Consider the following 15,195-nt stretch of genomic DNA (forward strand, 5'->3'; position numbering starts at 1 on the left):
TATGTTCAAATTGGTGCATAAAGGGAAAGATTACTCTGGCCTGGTAATAAATGTTGCTCACCAACACTTCCTCGTAAAAGGAGAAATACACTTTATTCAAAGTGCTGCTCATTTTTAATGGAATATAATGATAAACATGCCCTAAATTTGACACTTTTGAAAACAAAGATTTCCTACTAGCGTGGAGATCTTCAAGCAAGGTCTTCCTGCTAGGCTACTCCAGTGATGTCAGTTATAGTCTAGTCCAACGTAGGATTGTCAAATCTGCTTAGACATATTACAGGAGGTTTCATCACATAACTTCCTGCCTCCAATCACCACCCCACCCCCCCGGTCATGTCATTGGTCGCCAACACATCCATCCTCACGGCACACGGTCTTCCCACATCAATTGGAAAGTGAATAAACTCTTTGTTAGAAACATAGAAAATAGGTGCAGGAGTAGGCCATTCGGCACTTCGAGCCTGCACTACCATTCAATAAGATCATTCACCTCAGTACCCCTTTCCTGCTTTCTCTCCATACCCCTTTAGCCATAAAGGCCATATCTAACTCCCTCTTGAATATATCCAATGAACTGGCATCAACAACTCTCTGCAGTAGGGAATTCCACAGGTTAACAACTCTCCAAGTGAAGAAATTTCTCCTCATCTCAGTCCTAAATGGCTTACCCCTTATCCTTAGACTGTGTCCCCTGGTTCTGGACTTCCCCAACATCGGAAACATTCTTCCTGAATCTAATCTGTCCAGTCCCGTCAGAATTTTATGTTTCTATGAGATCCCCTCTCATCCTTCAAAACTCCAGTGAATACAGGCCCAGTCGATCCAGTCTCTCCTCATAGGTCAGTCCTGCCATCCCGGGAATCAGCCTGGTGAACCTTCGCTGCACTCCCTCAATAGCAAGAACGTCCTTCCTCAAACTGAACACAATATTCCAGGTGAGGCCTCACCAAGGCCCTGTAGAACTACAGTAAGGCCTCCCTGCTCCTATACTCTAAATCCCCTAGCTATGAAGGCCAACATACCATTTGCCTTTTTCACCGCCTGCTGTACCTGCATGCGAACTTTCAATGACTAATGTACCATGACACCCAGGTCTCGTTGCACCTCCCCTTTTCCTAATCTGCCGCCATTCAGATAATATTCTGCCTTCCGTGTTTTTGCCACCAAAGTGGATAACCTCACATTTATCCACATTATACTGCATCTGCCATGCATTTGCCCACTCACCTAACCTGCCAAAGTCACCCTGCAGCCTCTTAGCATCCTCCTCACAGCTCACACCGCCACCCAGCTTAGTGTCATCTGCAAACTTGGAGATATTACACTCAATTCCTTCATCCGAATCATTGATGGATATTTTAAATAGCTGGGGTCCCAGCATTGAGCCCTGCGGCAACCCACTAATCACTGCCTACCATTCTGAAAAGGACCCGTTAATCCCGACTCTCTGCTTCCTGTCTGTCAACCAGTTCTCTATCCAATTCAGTACATTACCCCCAATACCATGTGCTTTAATTTTGCACACTAATCTCTTGTGTGGGACCTTGTCAAAAACATTTTGAAAGTCCAAATACACCACATTCACTTGTTCTCCCTTATCCACTCTACTAGTTACATCCTCAAAAATTTTTAGAAGATTTGTCGAGCATGATTTCCTTTTCATAAATCTATGCTGACTTGGACCGATCCTGTAACTGCTTTCCAAATGCGCTGCTATTTCATCTTTAATAATTGATTCCAACATTTTCCCCACTACTGATGTCAGGCTAACTGGTCTATAATGACCGGTTTTCTCTCTCCTTTTCTTAAAAAGTGGTGTTACATTAGCTACCCTCCAGTCCATAGGAACTGATCCAGAGTCGATAGACTGTTGGAAAATGATCACCAATGCATCCACTATTTCTAGGGCCACTTCCTTAAATACTCTGGGATGTGAGGTCCCTTGTTGCTCAATTGGATGAATCTTGACTGTCAGTCAGTCTTTTCTCCCCATCTCCAATATATTCATAATTAGTAAACAAACGTGATTAAACCAAGTTAAAAAAGCCAACTCAGAACTGCTTCCAGATAATAATGCCATGTCCCAAATAACTTGCCTCTTAGTCCATGAACTATTTAACCACTTAACTTTAGAAACTTCAATAGCTTTTCTAGCCAGTTAATTGTTCAACTCTTTTTTTTTTTAAAAAGGAATTAATTGAATTGGCATTAACAAACTTTAATGGACTTGTTACACACATCATCTACTATAAGATTTCAAAATGATACTTATGAATTGTTACCACAGTTTGAGTGAACTATGTTTGTTTGTGAACATGGCCACTGAAGAGAAAAAAAACCTCCTGGGAAACCTTGTAAAATTTTACATGGTTACTTATTTTAATGATTCTGTTGTCACAAAATGAAACTTTCAGAATTTAGTATCAGTATAAAGCAAGGAGGTTATTATAGGATATGCTTTTTATCTAGTCATTGCTAAAACCATGCATCATTAAATCAGTAAAAGTAATGCACAATAACAGCCAATCAACGTTAATCAGCACTGAAAATTTTTACTTCAACCATACTTATATCTAATCTTTATCTACATGGAAACCTTTCTAGACAGGTCTCCTTTTCACCTGTTAGGTGACTATTCATACTAAGAACATAAGAAATAGGAGCAGGAGTAGGCCTCACCAATACCCTGTACAGTTGTAGCAGGACTTCTCTGCTTTTATACTCTATCTGCCTTGCAATAAAAGCCAACATTCCATTTGCCTTCCTGATTATTTGCTGTACCTACATAGGAACATAAGAAATAGGAGCAGGAGTAGGCCATTTGGCCCCTCGAGCCTGCTCCGGATCATGGCTGATCTGATCATGGACCCAGCTCCACTTTCCTGCCTGCTCCCCATAACCCTTTATTCCCTTATCGCTCAAAAATCTGTCTATCTCCGCCTTAAATATATTCAATGACCCAGCCTCCACAGCTCTCTACGGCAGAGAATTCCTCGGAGAGAAGAAATTTCTCCTCATTTCAGCTTTAAATGGGTGGCCCCTTATTCTAAGACTATGTCCTCTAGTTTTAGTTTCCCCTATGAGTGGAAATATCCTCTCTGCATCCACCTTGTCAAGCGCCCTCAGAATCTTATATGTTTCAATAAGATCACCTCTCATTCTTCTGAACTCCAATGAGTATAGGCCCAACCTACTCAACCTGTCTTCATAAGTCAACCCTCTCATCTCCAGAATCAACCTAGTGAAACTTCTCTGAACAGCTTGCAATGCAATTATATCCTTCCTTAAACACGGAGACCAAAACTGTACGCAGTACTCCAGGTGTGGCCTCACAACTGTAGCAGGACTTCTCTGCTTTTATACCCTACCCCCTTGCAATAAAGGCCAACATTCCATTTGCTTTCCTGATTACTTGCTGTACCTGCATACTAACTTTTTGTGTTTCATGCACAAGGACCCCCCAGGTCCCTCTGTACTGCAGCACTATGCAATTTTTCTCCATTTAAATTATAATTTGCTTTTCTATTATTATTTCTACCAAAGTGGATAACTTAGCATTTTCCCACTCCATCTGCCAAATTTTTGCCCACTCACTTAGCCTGTTTATATCCCTTTGCAGATTTTGTGTGTCCTCCTCACAATTTGCTTTCCCACCCATCTTTGTATCATCAGCAAACTTGGCTACATTACACTTGGTCCCTTCATCCAAGTCATTAATATAGATTATAAATAGTTGAAGACCCAGCACCGATCCTTGCGGCACCCCACTAGTTACTGTTTGCCAACCGGAAAATGACCCATTTATCCCAACACTCTATTTTCTGTTAGTTAGCGAATCCTCCATCCATGCTAATATATTACCTTCAACCCAGTGAGCTTTAATCTTGTGCAGTAACCTTTTATGTGGCACTTTATCAAATGCCTTCTGGAAATCCAAATACACCACATCCACTTGTTCCCCCTTATCCACCCTGCTCGTTACATCCTCAAAGAATTCCAGCAAATTTATCAAACCTGATTTCTCATTCATAAAACCATGCTGACTCTGCATATCCTGGTAGTCGCAAGCATTCCTAGATTCCTAGAGTACTGGATACAGTGGCAGGCTGGTGTAAAGTCACAACTCAATGCTATGCAAGAGCTATTCCTTGACAGTTCCCTTTTGACATAATGGATTGACCTAGCAGCAAGGAGGAGATCCATCCTGGAAATCTCTATTCAGGTAATGCTTTGAGAGGCTTGGGGCTCCTGGCAAAGAGTCACATCCAGTGGGAGTGATAATTGGAAATTCTGGTGCAAGAAAATAATTTAATGCTAAAAATCAAATTGGTACCATGTGCATCCAAATCTCCATTACACGGTCCCAGAGAGCAAGCTCCCCATCAGAAGCACAAAATCACTAAACTACCCCATTGATATTTTCAAACATGAACAATCATTTTTAAGGTAAATATTTTGAATTAAAAAAAAGAAGTACTTGGAATAAAAATAAATCACCTTAGACTTTCCTTCCCCCTTAAATACACAAAGTTAGTGAAATTATTTTTTACGACTAATTGTGTGCTGCGGTCATTTCCTTACGTTCCTTGATTAACATTTTTTCCTACGGGAAGTCATTTTTTGCCAGTTTCTAGTACATTCAGGTTAAGTGTCAGAAAAACGATGTGGCTTGTTCGATGTACCTTGCTCATATCAAGGGAAAATTGAGTGGTAGCTTCATATTCTGATAGCAAAAAATAACCTCACTGACAACTTTCATAGCATTTTGCATCGAAACAAAAAACAAAATATTTTAAAATGTTTAAATATTTCAAATTAAGGAATAGCAATAAAATGTTTGATTTGTAAATAAATCATCTGATATGCATCACACTTTAAATGTGCCCTAGCATTAAAAAATTGTCACATTTTTCTGACTGGCTCAAAACACACCTAAGACTTATTTATTTCTCTCTGAACACATCGGTCTCAAGATTAGAAATTACTGTTGGCTTTATATCAGACAAATGCTTAATGCACTCATAAGAGATTCATCTCTTTGCGACCGTTGCGGTGATAATAACCCATTTAAAGTAAACGGGTAAATGCTTGTTTAAAAATGATAATACTGACAGACATTTTATGAATGCAGGATGCATTTGTCTGTTATCACCACCAATAATTTCTAGGCTAGAATTCTTTTCAAATTCTCTCGGTGGCCTTTTTTTTTTTACCCTGAACGTGCCGAACCATTATGACCCAGCGGTGGCTCCTTTTCCACTCCGCGGGGGAAATTGCCTCGCGAGAGTGCGGCCTCCGTCAGTCGGTGCCAATGACAGCTTTGCGATGCAGGAAGCTGCCAGTGGCTGGATGGTGCAGCCGCCCTTAAAGGGGAGAGTGTACCGCCATGGCCGGCATTTTCTGTTAATTGTCAGCCGATTGCAGAGGCCAAGGGTTCGGCCAACAGACAGCCTGGTACCCCTTCCCTGGTGGCCCAGGAGGCGCCACGGAGGCCTCACTAGACATCGCAGCGTCCCTCCCCTTTAACTGAAGAGGATGAACGTTGCCATAAGTAGCAGTAGGCGGCACATCTGTGATAGCCACCGCTCCCGACCCGAATCCGTCCCAACACCACCTCAAACAGCGTCCCAAAGCGCTGGGAGGCGGTGTCACAGTTAAACAACTGAATTTTCCGTCTCTTCCCTCAGACTCCCGCTGGCGGTAATAATTCGAATCATTCGCCCCCACCCCCCCCCCGCATGTCACATAATCTATACACGACTGCAACTTAAGTACGGTTCTATACATTTCAAAACAAAACAATAAACTAAACTTGGACAACTAAATATTTTCATAGATATCACCCAGCTTTTTAAAATTATAACTGACTTTTTATTGCAATATCCCATCCTTTAACAAAGGGCTAATACAATAAATATTTCAAAATCAATTAAAACTGGTTAATTTAATCAAACAATCTGTTACAAAACAATCGGTATTATGCTACCAAAACCATTCAGCCGCAGCAGATCTACCAGGTTCTGTATATTTTTGGGAGGAGAGGTAGTAAAATTGTAGAAAGGAATGTGTCAGCATAACTAGTTCAAAGATATATAAATTCAAAGAAAAGAATTATGTTTGGAATAGGTCCACCAAGAAATTCTACGTGCACTAAATACTGTGCCAAATATCTAGACTGTTGTTACAACTATTATTTACAGAGTACCTAAAAATGTGCCCTTTGCAAATATGTAGCACTGGCAATGAAGGGCAGATCAGTCAATCAAGCAAAATAGAGATGGACACGTATTACTTAAACTTATTTGCTTCAATTGGATGAATTGAGCCAGTTTTCTACTAAGCATCCAAATAAAACAGTACACAGAACCAGGAGTGGAATATGTATTTTTTTAGTTTGGCTTTCCCAATCTATTTTTACAAAAAAATTGTTCTTCGTATGTGGCAACATTGGCAAGACCACATTTATTGCCCATAGTGTGATGTTTCCACAATGGTGAGAGGTGGGGAATACCAGGATACGGACCCAGTGACAATGAAGGAGCAGCAGTATACATCCAAGTCAGGATGGTATGTGACTTGGAAGGGAACTTGCCACTGATGGTATTCTCAGGATGTTGCTGCTCTTGTCCCTTCGATGGTAGAGGTGAAAGGGAAAAGAGATCCTGTCAAAGTAAACTGCAGCGAGTTGCTGCAGTGCATCCTATTAATAGAAAATACTGCAGACATGGGAGTGCCAGTGGTATAGCAGTTGGATATTGAGTTCAGTAGTGAGGGCACTGATCAAGTAGACTGCTCAGTCCTGATTGCTGTTGAGCTTCTTGAGTATTGTTGCAGTTATTCAGGAAGTGGTGAGTATTGTATCACACTCATGACTTGAGCCTTGCAGACAGTTGAGAGACTTTGATGGGCAAAGAGGCGAGCCACTTCTCAGAGTACCCAGCCTCTGACAGGCCCCTGTAGATAGAGTGTTGATATTACTGGTCCAGTTAAGTTTCTGGTCAATGATGACCTCCAAGATGTTAATGGTGGAGGATTCAACAACAACAACAACAACTTGTATCTATATAGCGTCTTTAACGTAATAAAATATTCCAAGGCTCTTCACAGGAGTATTAAGACAAAAAAAAATTTGACACCCAGCCACAAGAAATTATGGCAGATGACCAAAAGCTTAAATGAGCATCTTAAAGGAGAAAAGAGAGGTAGAGAGGTTTAGGGAGGAAGTTCCAGAGTTTAGGGCCGAGTCAGCTAAAGGCATGGCCACCGATGGTTGAGTGATTATAATCAGAGATGCTCAAGAGGGGAGATTTTGAGGAGTGCAGATATCTCGGGAGGTTATGAGGCTGAAGGAGGTTACAGAGATGGGGAGGGGCGAGGCCATGGAGGGATTTGTAAACAAGGATGAGAATTTTGAAATCGAAGCGTTGATTAACCGGGAGCCAACGCAAGTCAGCGAGCACAGAAGTGATGGGTGAACAGAACTTGGTGCGAGTTAGGACACAGGCTGCCGCGATTTGGATGACCTCAAGTTTACATCGTGTAGAATGTGGGCTGTCAGCCAGGAGTGCATTGGAGTAGTCAAGTCTAGAGGCAACAAAGGCATGGATGAGGGTTTCAGCAGCAGATGAGCTGAGGCAGGGGCGGAGACAGGCAATGTTACGGAGGTGAAAATAGCCGATTTTAGTTATGCCGCGGACGTGTGGCCGGAAGCTCATTTCAGGGTCAAATACGACACCTAGGTTGCGAGCAGTCTGGGTCAACCTCAGACAGATGTTAGGGAGAGGATGGAGTCGGTGGCGAGGGAACTCAGTTTGTGGCGGGGACCAAATACTATGGCTTCGGTCTTCCCAATATTTTATCGAAGAAAATTTCTGCTCATCCAGTACTAGATGTCGGACGACTTAGAGACCGTGGTGGGGTCAAGAGAAGTGGTGGTGAGGTAGAGGTGGGTATCGTCAGCGTACATGTGGAAACCGATGCCATATTTTCGCAAAGGGGCAGCATATAGATGAGAAATAGGAGAGGTCCAATGATAGATCCTTGAGGGTCACCAGAGATAACGATGTGTGAGTGGGAACAAGCCATGCAGGTGATTTTCTGGCTACGATTAGATAGATAAGAATAGAATCAGGTGAGTGCAGTCCCACTCAGCTGGACGATGATGGAGAGGCGTTGGAAGAGGATGGAGTGGTCAATCGTATCAAAGGCTGCAGACAGGTCGAGAAGGACGAGGAGGGATAGTTTATCTTTGTCACAGTCATAAAAGATGTAATTTGTGACTTTGATGAGAGCAGTTTTGGTTAATGTGGCAGGGGCAGAAACCAGATTGAAGGGATTCAAACATGGAGTTCCGGGAAAGATGGGCACGGATTTGGGAGAAGACAACACGTTCAAGGACTTGAGAGAAAAGAGAGGTTGGAGATGGGAAGGTAGCTTGCAAGCACAGTGGGCTAAAGGGTTGATTTTTGAGGTGAGGTGTGATGACGGCAAAGATGGTGCCAATGAATTTCAGTGGAAAGTGGTTGGATCTTTTCTTGTTGATCATTACCTGGCACTTGTATGGTGCACATCTTACTTGCCACTTGTCAGCATAAGTCTGGATACTATCCTGGTCCTGCTGCAGGCAAGTATGCTTTGTTATTGGAGAAGTTGTGAATGGAGTTGAACACTGGAAATTTGTTAGAGAAAATGCCCATTCCTGACCTTATGTCAAAGGAAAGTCCATTGATGAAGCAACTGAAAATGGTTGAACCAACGACACTGCTCTGAGGAAATTCAGCAGTGATGTCCTGGGGCTGTGGTGATTGACCTCTGGTAACCATGATCATCTTTCCATTCTAGGGCTCCTTGGCGCCATACTCAGTTGAATGCTGCCTTAATGTTGAAGGTAACTATTCTCAACTCTTCTCTGCCAATCATCTCTCATCCACATCTGGATCAAGACTGTGATGAGGTCAGAATCTAAATGGTTCTGGTGGAACCCAAATGGAGTGTCAACAAGCAGGTTATTGGTTTGTAGAAATTGCTAGATGGCACTAATTGATTACTTCTTTCATTACCTAGTTGATGAATTGGAGGATGTTGATGCTTGGCTGGGTTGGATTTGTCCTGCACTGTGTGGATATGACATACATGCCAATTTTTTATATTCTCAGATAGATGTCAGCATCAGAATGGTACTAGCATAACTTACCGAAGGAGCTAGCTAGTTCTGTTGCACAAGGCTTTGTCCTTCCAGCCAGGATATTATCAGGGCCTAGCATTTGCCGTGTTCATTGTACTTAGTCACTTCTTTATGCCATGTGGAGTTTATAGAAGAATATGAAATCACCAACCAATTAAAAATATATTCCAAGCTACAATCTATTTGAAGTGTACAGACTAAACTTTTGACAATTTTGACTGTTCCTAAAACAAGAGACACTCTACATTCAAAATTCCACTACATCTAAATGTATCTTTGAAAAAGTATTGCATCTTTGAAAAAGGGATTTTGAAGTGACCTTGGTAGTTGGCACACTGCCGTATTGCACTATGCAATAGGTTGGCACCCACAATTCCCCCACATGGTAAACAGGACTGCAGGAAGCTCTGTCTGACCAATGTATGACTATTTCCTCTGAAAACCTGGTGGATATATCTAGAGTAGCTGCTAAACTAAGCCAAATCCTGTAATTGGCAACTTCTGAAATTATTTTGAAAGCAAGTTCTCTAAGACTCGACTCCAGAACAAACAAACACTGCCACATTAAATGCGACTGAATCAAGATGTGGCTAAGTTGTCTTAAAGAGTTAGCTGTACTATGAACTCAAAGGTTTTATTTATAGAGTATTCAGGTATTTTCAAAAACAGTGAAAGCACATGGAACTTTTTCAATTAATGGTGTATCCAAATTTACCACAAAATTTGTGACTCCTTATGGTGGAAAAACAAACTAAACACTGCTCAAATTCCTACACGCTAGCCTGAAAAACATTAATTGAAGATTAAATGTTTGAGTTCAAACCGCAGATTACAGAGTTACATGATGGGTACTGCAATCATAAATTAAAAATCTTGCTCACTTCTGGTACAGATTAACCTTATTTCCTATGTCATTTTATCATGGGAACCCTTAATGTCAATATGTCACAATGTAAAACTCATGTCATTATTTTATAATAGGAAAAGTCCCAGAGTACTTAAGGAAGTAGCCCTAGAAATAGTGGATGCATTGGTGGTCATTTTCCAACATTCTATAGACTCTGGATCAGTTCCTATGGACTGGAGGGTAGCTAATGTAACACCAGAGAGAAAACAGGGAATGATAGACCGGTTATCCTGACATCGGTAGTGGGGAAAATGTTGGAATCAATTATTAAAGATGTAATAGCAGCGCATTTGGAAAACAGTGACAGGAGCGGTCCAAGTCAGCATGGATTTATGAAAGGGAAATCATGCTTGACAAATCTTCTAGAATTTTTTGAGGATGTAACTAGTAGAGTGGACAAGGGAGAACCAGTGGATATGGTGTATTTGGGCTTTCAAAAGGCTTTTGACAAGATCACACACAAGGGATTAGTGTGCAAAATTGAAGCACATGGTATTGGGGGTAATGTATTAACGTGGATAGAGAACTGGTTGGCAGACAGGAAGCAAAGAGTAGGAATAAACGTGTCCCTTTCAGAATGGCAGGCAGTGACTAGAGAGGTACTGCAAGGTTCCGTTCTGGTACCCCAGCTATTTACAATATACATTAATGATTTGGATGAAGGAATTGAATGTAATATCTCCAAGTTTGCAGATGACACTAATCTGGGTGGCAGTGTGAGCTGTGAGGAGGAAGTTAAGAGGTTGCAGGGTGACTTGAACAGGTTAGATGACTGGGCAAATGCATGATAGATGCAGTATAATGTAGATAAATGTGAGGTTATCCACTTTGGTGGCAAAAACAGGAAGACAGAATATTACCTGAATGGTGACAGATTAGGAAAAGGGGAGGTGCAACGAGACCAGGGTGTCATAGTACATCAGTCATTGAAAGTTGGCATGCAGATACAGCAAGTGGTGAAGGAGGCAAATGGCATGTTGGCCTTCACAGCGAGCGGATTTGAGTATAGGAGTAGGGAGGTCTTACTGAGTTGCACAGGGCTTTGCTGAGGCCACACCTTGAATATTGTTTACAGTTTTGGTCTCCTAATCTGAGGAAGGGCATTCTTGCTATTGAGGGAGTGTAGCGAAGGTTCACCAGACTGATTCCCTGGATGGCAGGACTGACATATGAAGAAAGACTGAATCGACTAGGCTTATATTAACTGGAACTTAGAAGAATGAGAGGGGATCTCATTAGAAACATATAAAATTATGATGGGACTGGACAGGTTAGATGCAGGAAGAATGTTCCCGATGTTGGAGAAGTCCAGAACCAGGGGTCACAGTCTAAGGATAAGGGGTAAGCCATTTAGGACCGAGATGAGGAGGAACTTCTTCACTCAGAGGATTGTGAATCTGTGGAATTCTCCACCACAGAAGGCCAGTTTGTTAGATATATTTAAAACGGGAGTTAGATGTGGCACTTACAGCTAAAGGGATCAAGGGGTATGGAGAGAAAGCAGGAATGGGGTACTGAAGTTGCAAAAATGATCAGCCATGATCATATTGAATGGTGGTGCAGACTCGAAGGGCCGAATGGCCTACTCCTGCTCCTATTTTCTATGTTTCACCATCAAGATTTATTGGCAAATCAATTGAATCACTCAAAATGTTTTTTTGGAAAAAAAGTTTGTGCTTTTCTTTCCCTCAGTAACTGAAATGTCTAAAGTCCAAAATAAGATTGTAATCAAAATATATAATTGAAAAAGTACATTTCATTATATGATCAAATTAATGGTTTCATTCTTTTAATATACTTGCATTAAAGTTTTTATTTAAAGTCAACCTCTCCCAAAAGCCTAGGCTTGGACGATATTTTTGCCCAGAATAGTAACTATTAGCTGAAGGCAGGTTCTGCAGCCCTAGAACCTGCAGTGTACACCATTATCCCAAATATCAGCAGCACATAAGTTACCCAAACTCTGTCTCTAATTTAAAATTATTTGAAGATAAGTTAGAGTCAATATTTCAAATACTTTTGTCAGCTAAAAAGTACATTGAATGCTTTTCAAGAAAAACCCAGAGAGGTTGTGCATATGAGAGTGAGTGCGAAATAGAAAAAATGCATGATGGTCTGCACCGATTATATACTCATTTAGCTTTAGTCATTTGAATTATAATCCATAAACTTTAGAAAGTGTGTTAAGCTGAGAAAGAGAGAGAGAGAGATCCAAGAACAAATCACAAACATGACATTTAATATTTAGAGATCTCTTGGGAAAATTGCAACCAATGCTGCCTGGTCTGGGATTCCCCCTAAGTGCCACAAACCCATGCCTTCCTCATCCTGTTGATTGACACCAGGAACGCACCAGTGAGCCCCAATATTCCACCCCCTTCGCTGAATCACTGAAAATGATTTTTGAAAAGAATTTCAGAAATCTTATTAGTAACTAAATGTTCTAATGTCCAAGATAAAGTTTTAATCAAAACAACAATCTGCTGGGATCTCCCTAGAATCCAGGGAATTTTGGTACTGGAGGATTTTTATTGTTTTTATTTTCAAGAGAAAACTTCTAACTAAGAACTGCAGTTTTTCCAAAAGAGTGCTGCTCAAGGACAGGGGACAATGATTACTCATTTACCACCAGCACTTCAGACTGTGAAACAGATCAGTGATGTCATCATCTATTTGTCATTTTTCAAACATTTTATGGGGTTTTATTGCTAACTTCATCTGTTGTTAATGTTGCCCAATATTAGCTTCAATTACAGAATGGTGTGTTTTTCTATTAGACAAATTAGATCACAAACTATGACAACTGAGGAGGGGAGCGACAGTCTTTTAAAATCAGATAGGCTCAGATAGACTAGAATCTGGAACTTTTTATTTAGTTTTGTTTACACTGTGAACAGATGGGCTGTAAAAACTTGGCTTATCATCAATGGGTCCATTAAGTTTTCCTCATTAGTTTAGTCACTAAAAGCTTTATTAGTAATAGCTTGCATTAGTGTACACAGACTTTCAGGACATTTGCTCATGAATCTCAGTAGATTTGCCGACAACTTTTAACAGTTACACCACTTACACCAATTATAATGGTTCTTTCAAAGCACACTCATCCAGAGCAGCAGCAGACATGACAACAATCGAAAAGGTGCCACTTTCCTGAAAAATATGCTTACTGAATATTATTGTTTGTGGAGCAAGAACCATAAGGGCCAATTATCATTTTTGTCACAACAGTCACATATAAGTGAGACAATGATGCATTCCAGCATGATTTACAACACCAATTGTATGATGCTAAAAAAAAGTATTTTGTTCAACCCAATCATTAAATAAACAACAATGTAATTATATAGCACCTTTAACATAGTAAAACATCCTAAGGTGCTTCACAGGAGTATTATAAAACAAAAACTTTTGACACCGAGGCAAATAAGGAGAAATTAGGGCAGGTGACCAAAAGCTTGGTCAAAGAGGTAGGTTTTAAGGAGTGTCTTAAAGGAGGACAGAGAAGTAGAGGTGCAGAGAGGTTTAGGCAGAGAATTCTAGAGCTTAGGGCCTAGGCAACAGAAGCCACAGCCACACCAATGGTTGAGCGATTATAATCAGGGGTGCTCAAGAGGGCAGAATTCGAGGACCGCAGCTATCTCGGGAGGGGCGGGTTTGGGGCTGGAGGAAGGGTGGGCTCACTTCCTGATATTAGTTCTATGCAGAGTCTCTATATCATCCATCTGGATCAACATACATCCCACAAGTTCTTTATCCATGTATTTGTTGTGGATATGGATGCACTTTGTTGAGGAATTAACATGGTTACCAAGTTCATTTGCCAGTTGTCTGCCCAATCTAAATTATTTCATAAAGCTTTTGCTACCACCTCTGTTCCAACCAGTCTCCATGTTTTGGTGTTGTCAGCATGTGTGACAAGCATAAATTTAATCTGAACTTCTAAGCCATTCATGTAGATTAGAAGCAACATAGTATGTGGGAGAAGAAACTGTGTTGGTATTGCTTGAGAGATTTAAGGACATCAGTGTAATGATGGAAGTATGCAGAAGATACCAGACAAGCTGAAACTTGTTATCCAATATCACCACATTCTTAGGTTATGTTACAGATGAAATCCTGTAGTATGATATGGGAGGGCGGATGAGAAAAAACACAGATCTGCACATAACTGGAGTTCATATGGCAGATCTATGTCACAAACAAACCTGGAATTTAGGAGGAAATTACAAAAAAGATGGCTTTTCACAGTTTTAATTCGGTTAACTACTGTCTCATGAAGATAAACAGGAAAATGTATTTACCACAGGAAGCTTTGTTTTGAACCTTCATGCATTTGGTCCACAGGCATACAAAAAAAGAGATTTCTGGGATGTCGATGGAGCATCGATGTGTCCTGCTGCAGGTATTCTTAGTCCAGTTTGCACAGACACAAGTCTAAAAGCACCATGCTGCCTTGGGATCCAACATTATTAGGCACTAATCCAGGAATCTCATTCAGAGGTTCTACTTGTATAAACTGTGGGAAATAGGCATATTTTAAATGGTACAGGGATTAGGGTTGCCATATATCTAGTTTTAATTTGACCAGTGTATCAGGTGTGGCTCGGTTAGTAGCACCCTAGCCTCAGAGTCAGAAAGTTATGGGTTCAAGACCCACTCCAGAGACTTGAGCACAAAAATCTAGGCGAACACTCCAGTGAAGTAGTGAGGGAGTGATGCACTGTCAGAGGTGCAACAAGTGGTTTGGATTTGGAATGCACTGCCCGATAGGATGGTGGATACAGATTCAAAAGGGAATCGGATAAATACTTGAAGGAGAAAAAATTGCAGCAATATGGAGAAAGAATGGGACTAACTGGATTGCTCTTCGAAAGAGCCGGCGCAAACTCAATGGGCCGAATAGCCGCCTTCTGTACTGTACTAGTCTATGATTCTATAGACAGGCTGGTGAAATGGGCAGACACATGGCTAATAAAATTAAATTCAGAGAAGTGTGAAGTGTGAGGAGAGGCATTATAAACTGTCATGTATCCTGCCTGGTTACTGCTTGTACTATTACAAGGTGTGCCATCAGAGGGCATCGCAGTGGGAGACTTACAAG

The 15,195-nt window shown here is 41.1% G+C and overlaps 1 protein-coding gene across 4 annotated transcripts in view; it reads right to left on the reverse strand.

The window, feature by feature from the left end:
• tgfbr3 (transforming growth factor, beta receptor III) overlaps positions 1-15,195 on the reverse strand; it is a 285,519-nt gene that overhangs the window by 127,471 nt on the left and 142,853 nt on the right. The window lies entirely within an intron of this gene.

The sequence above is a fragment of the Pristiophorus japonicus genome, chromosome 8 (assembly GCF_044704955.1).
Source record: "Pristiophorus japonicus isolate sPriJap1 chromosome 8, sPriJap1.hap1, whole genome shotgun sequence".
NCBI classification, from domain to species: Eukaryota; Metazoa; Chordata; class Chondrichthyes; family Pristiophoridae; genus Pristiophorus; species Pristiophorus japonicus.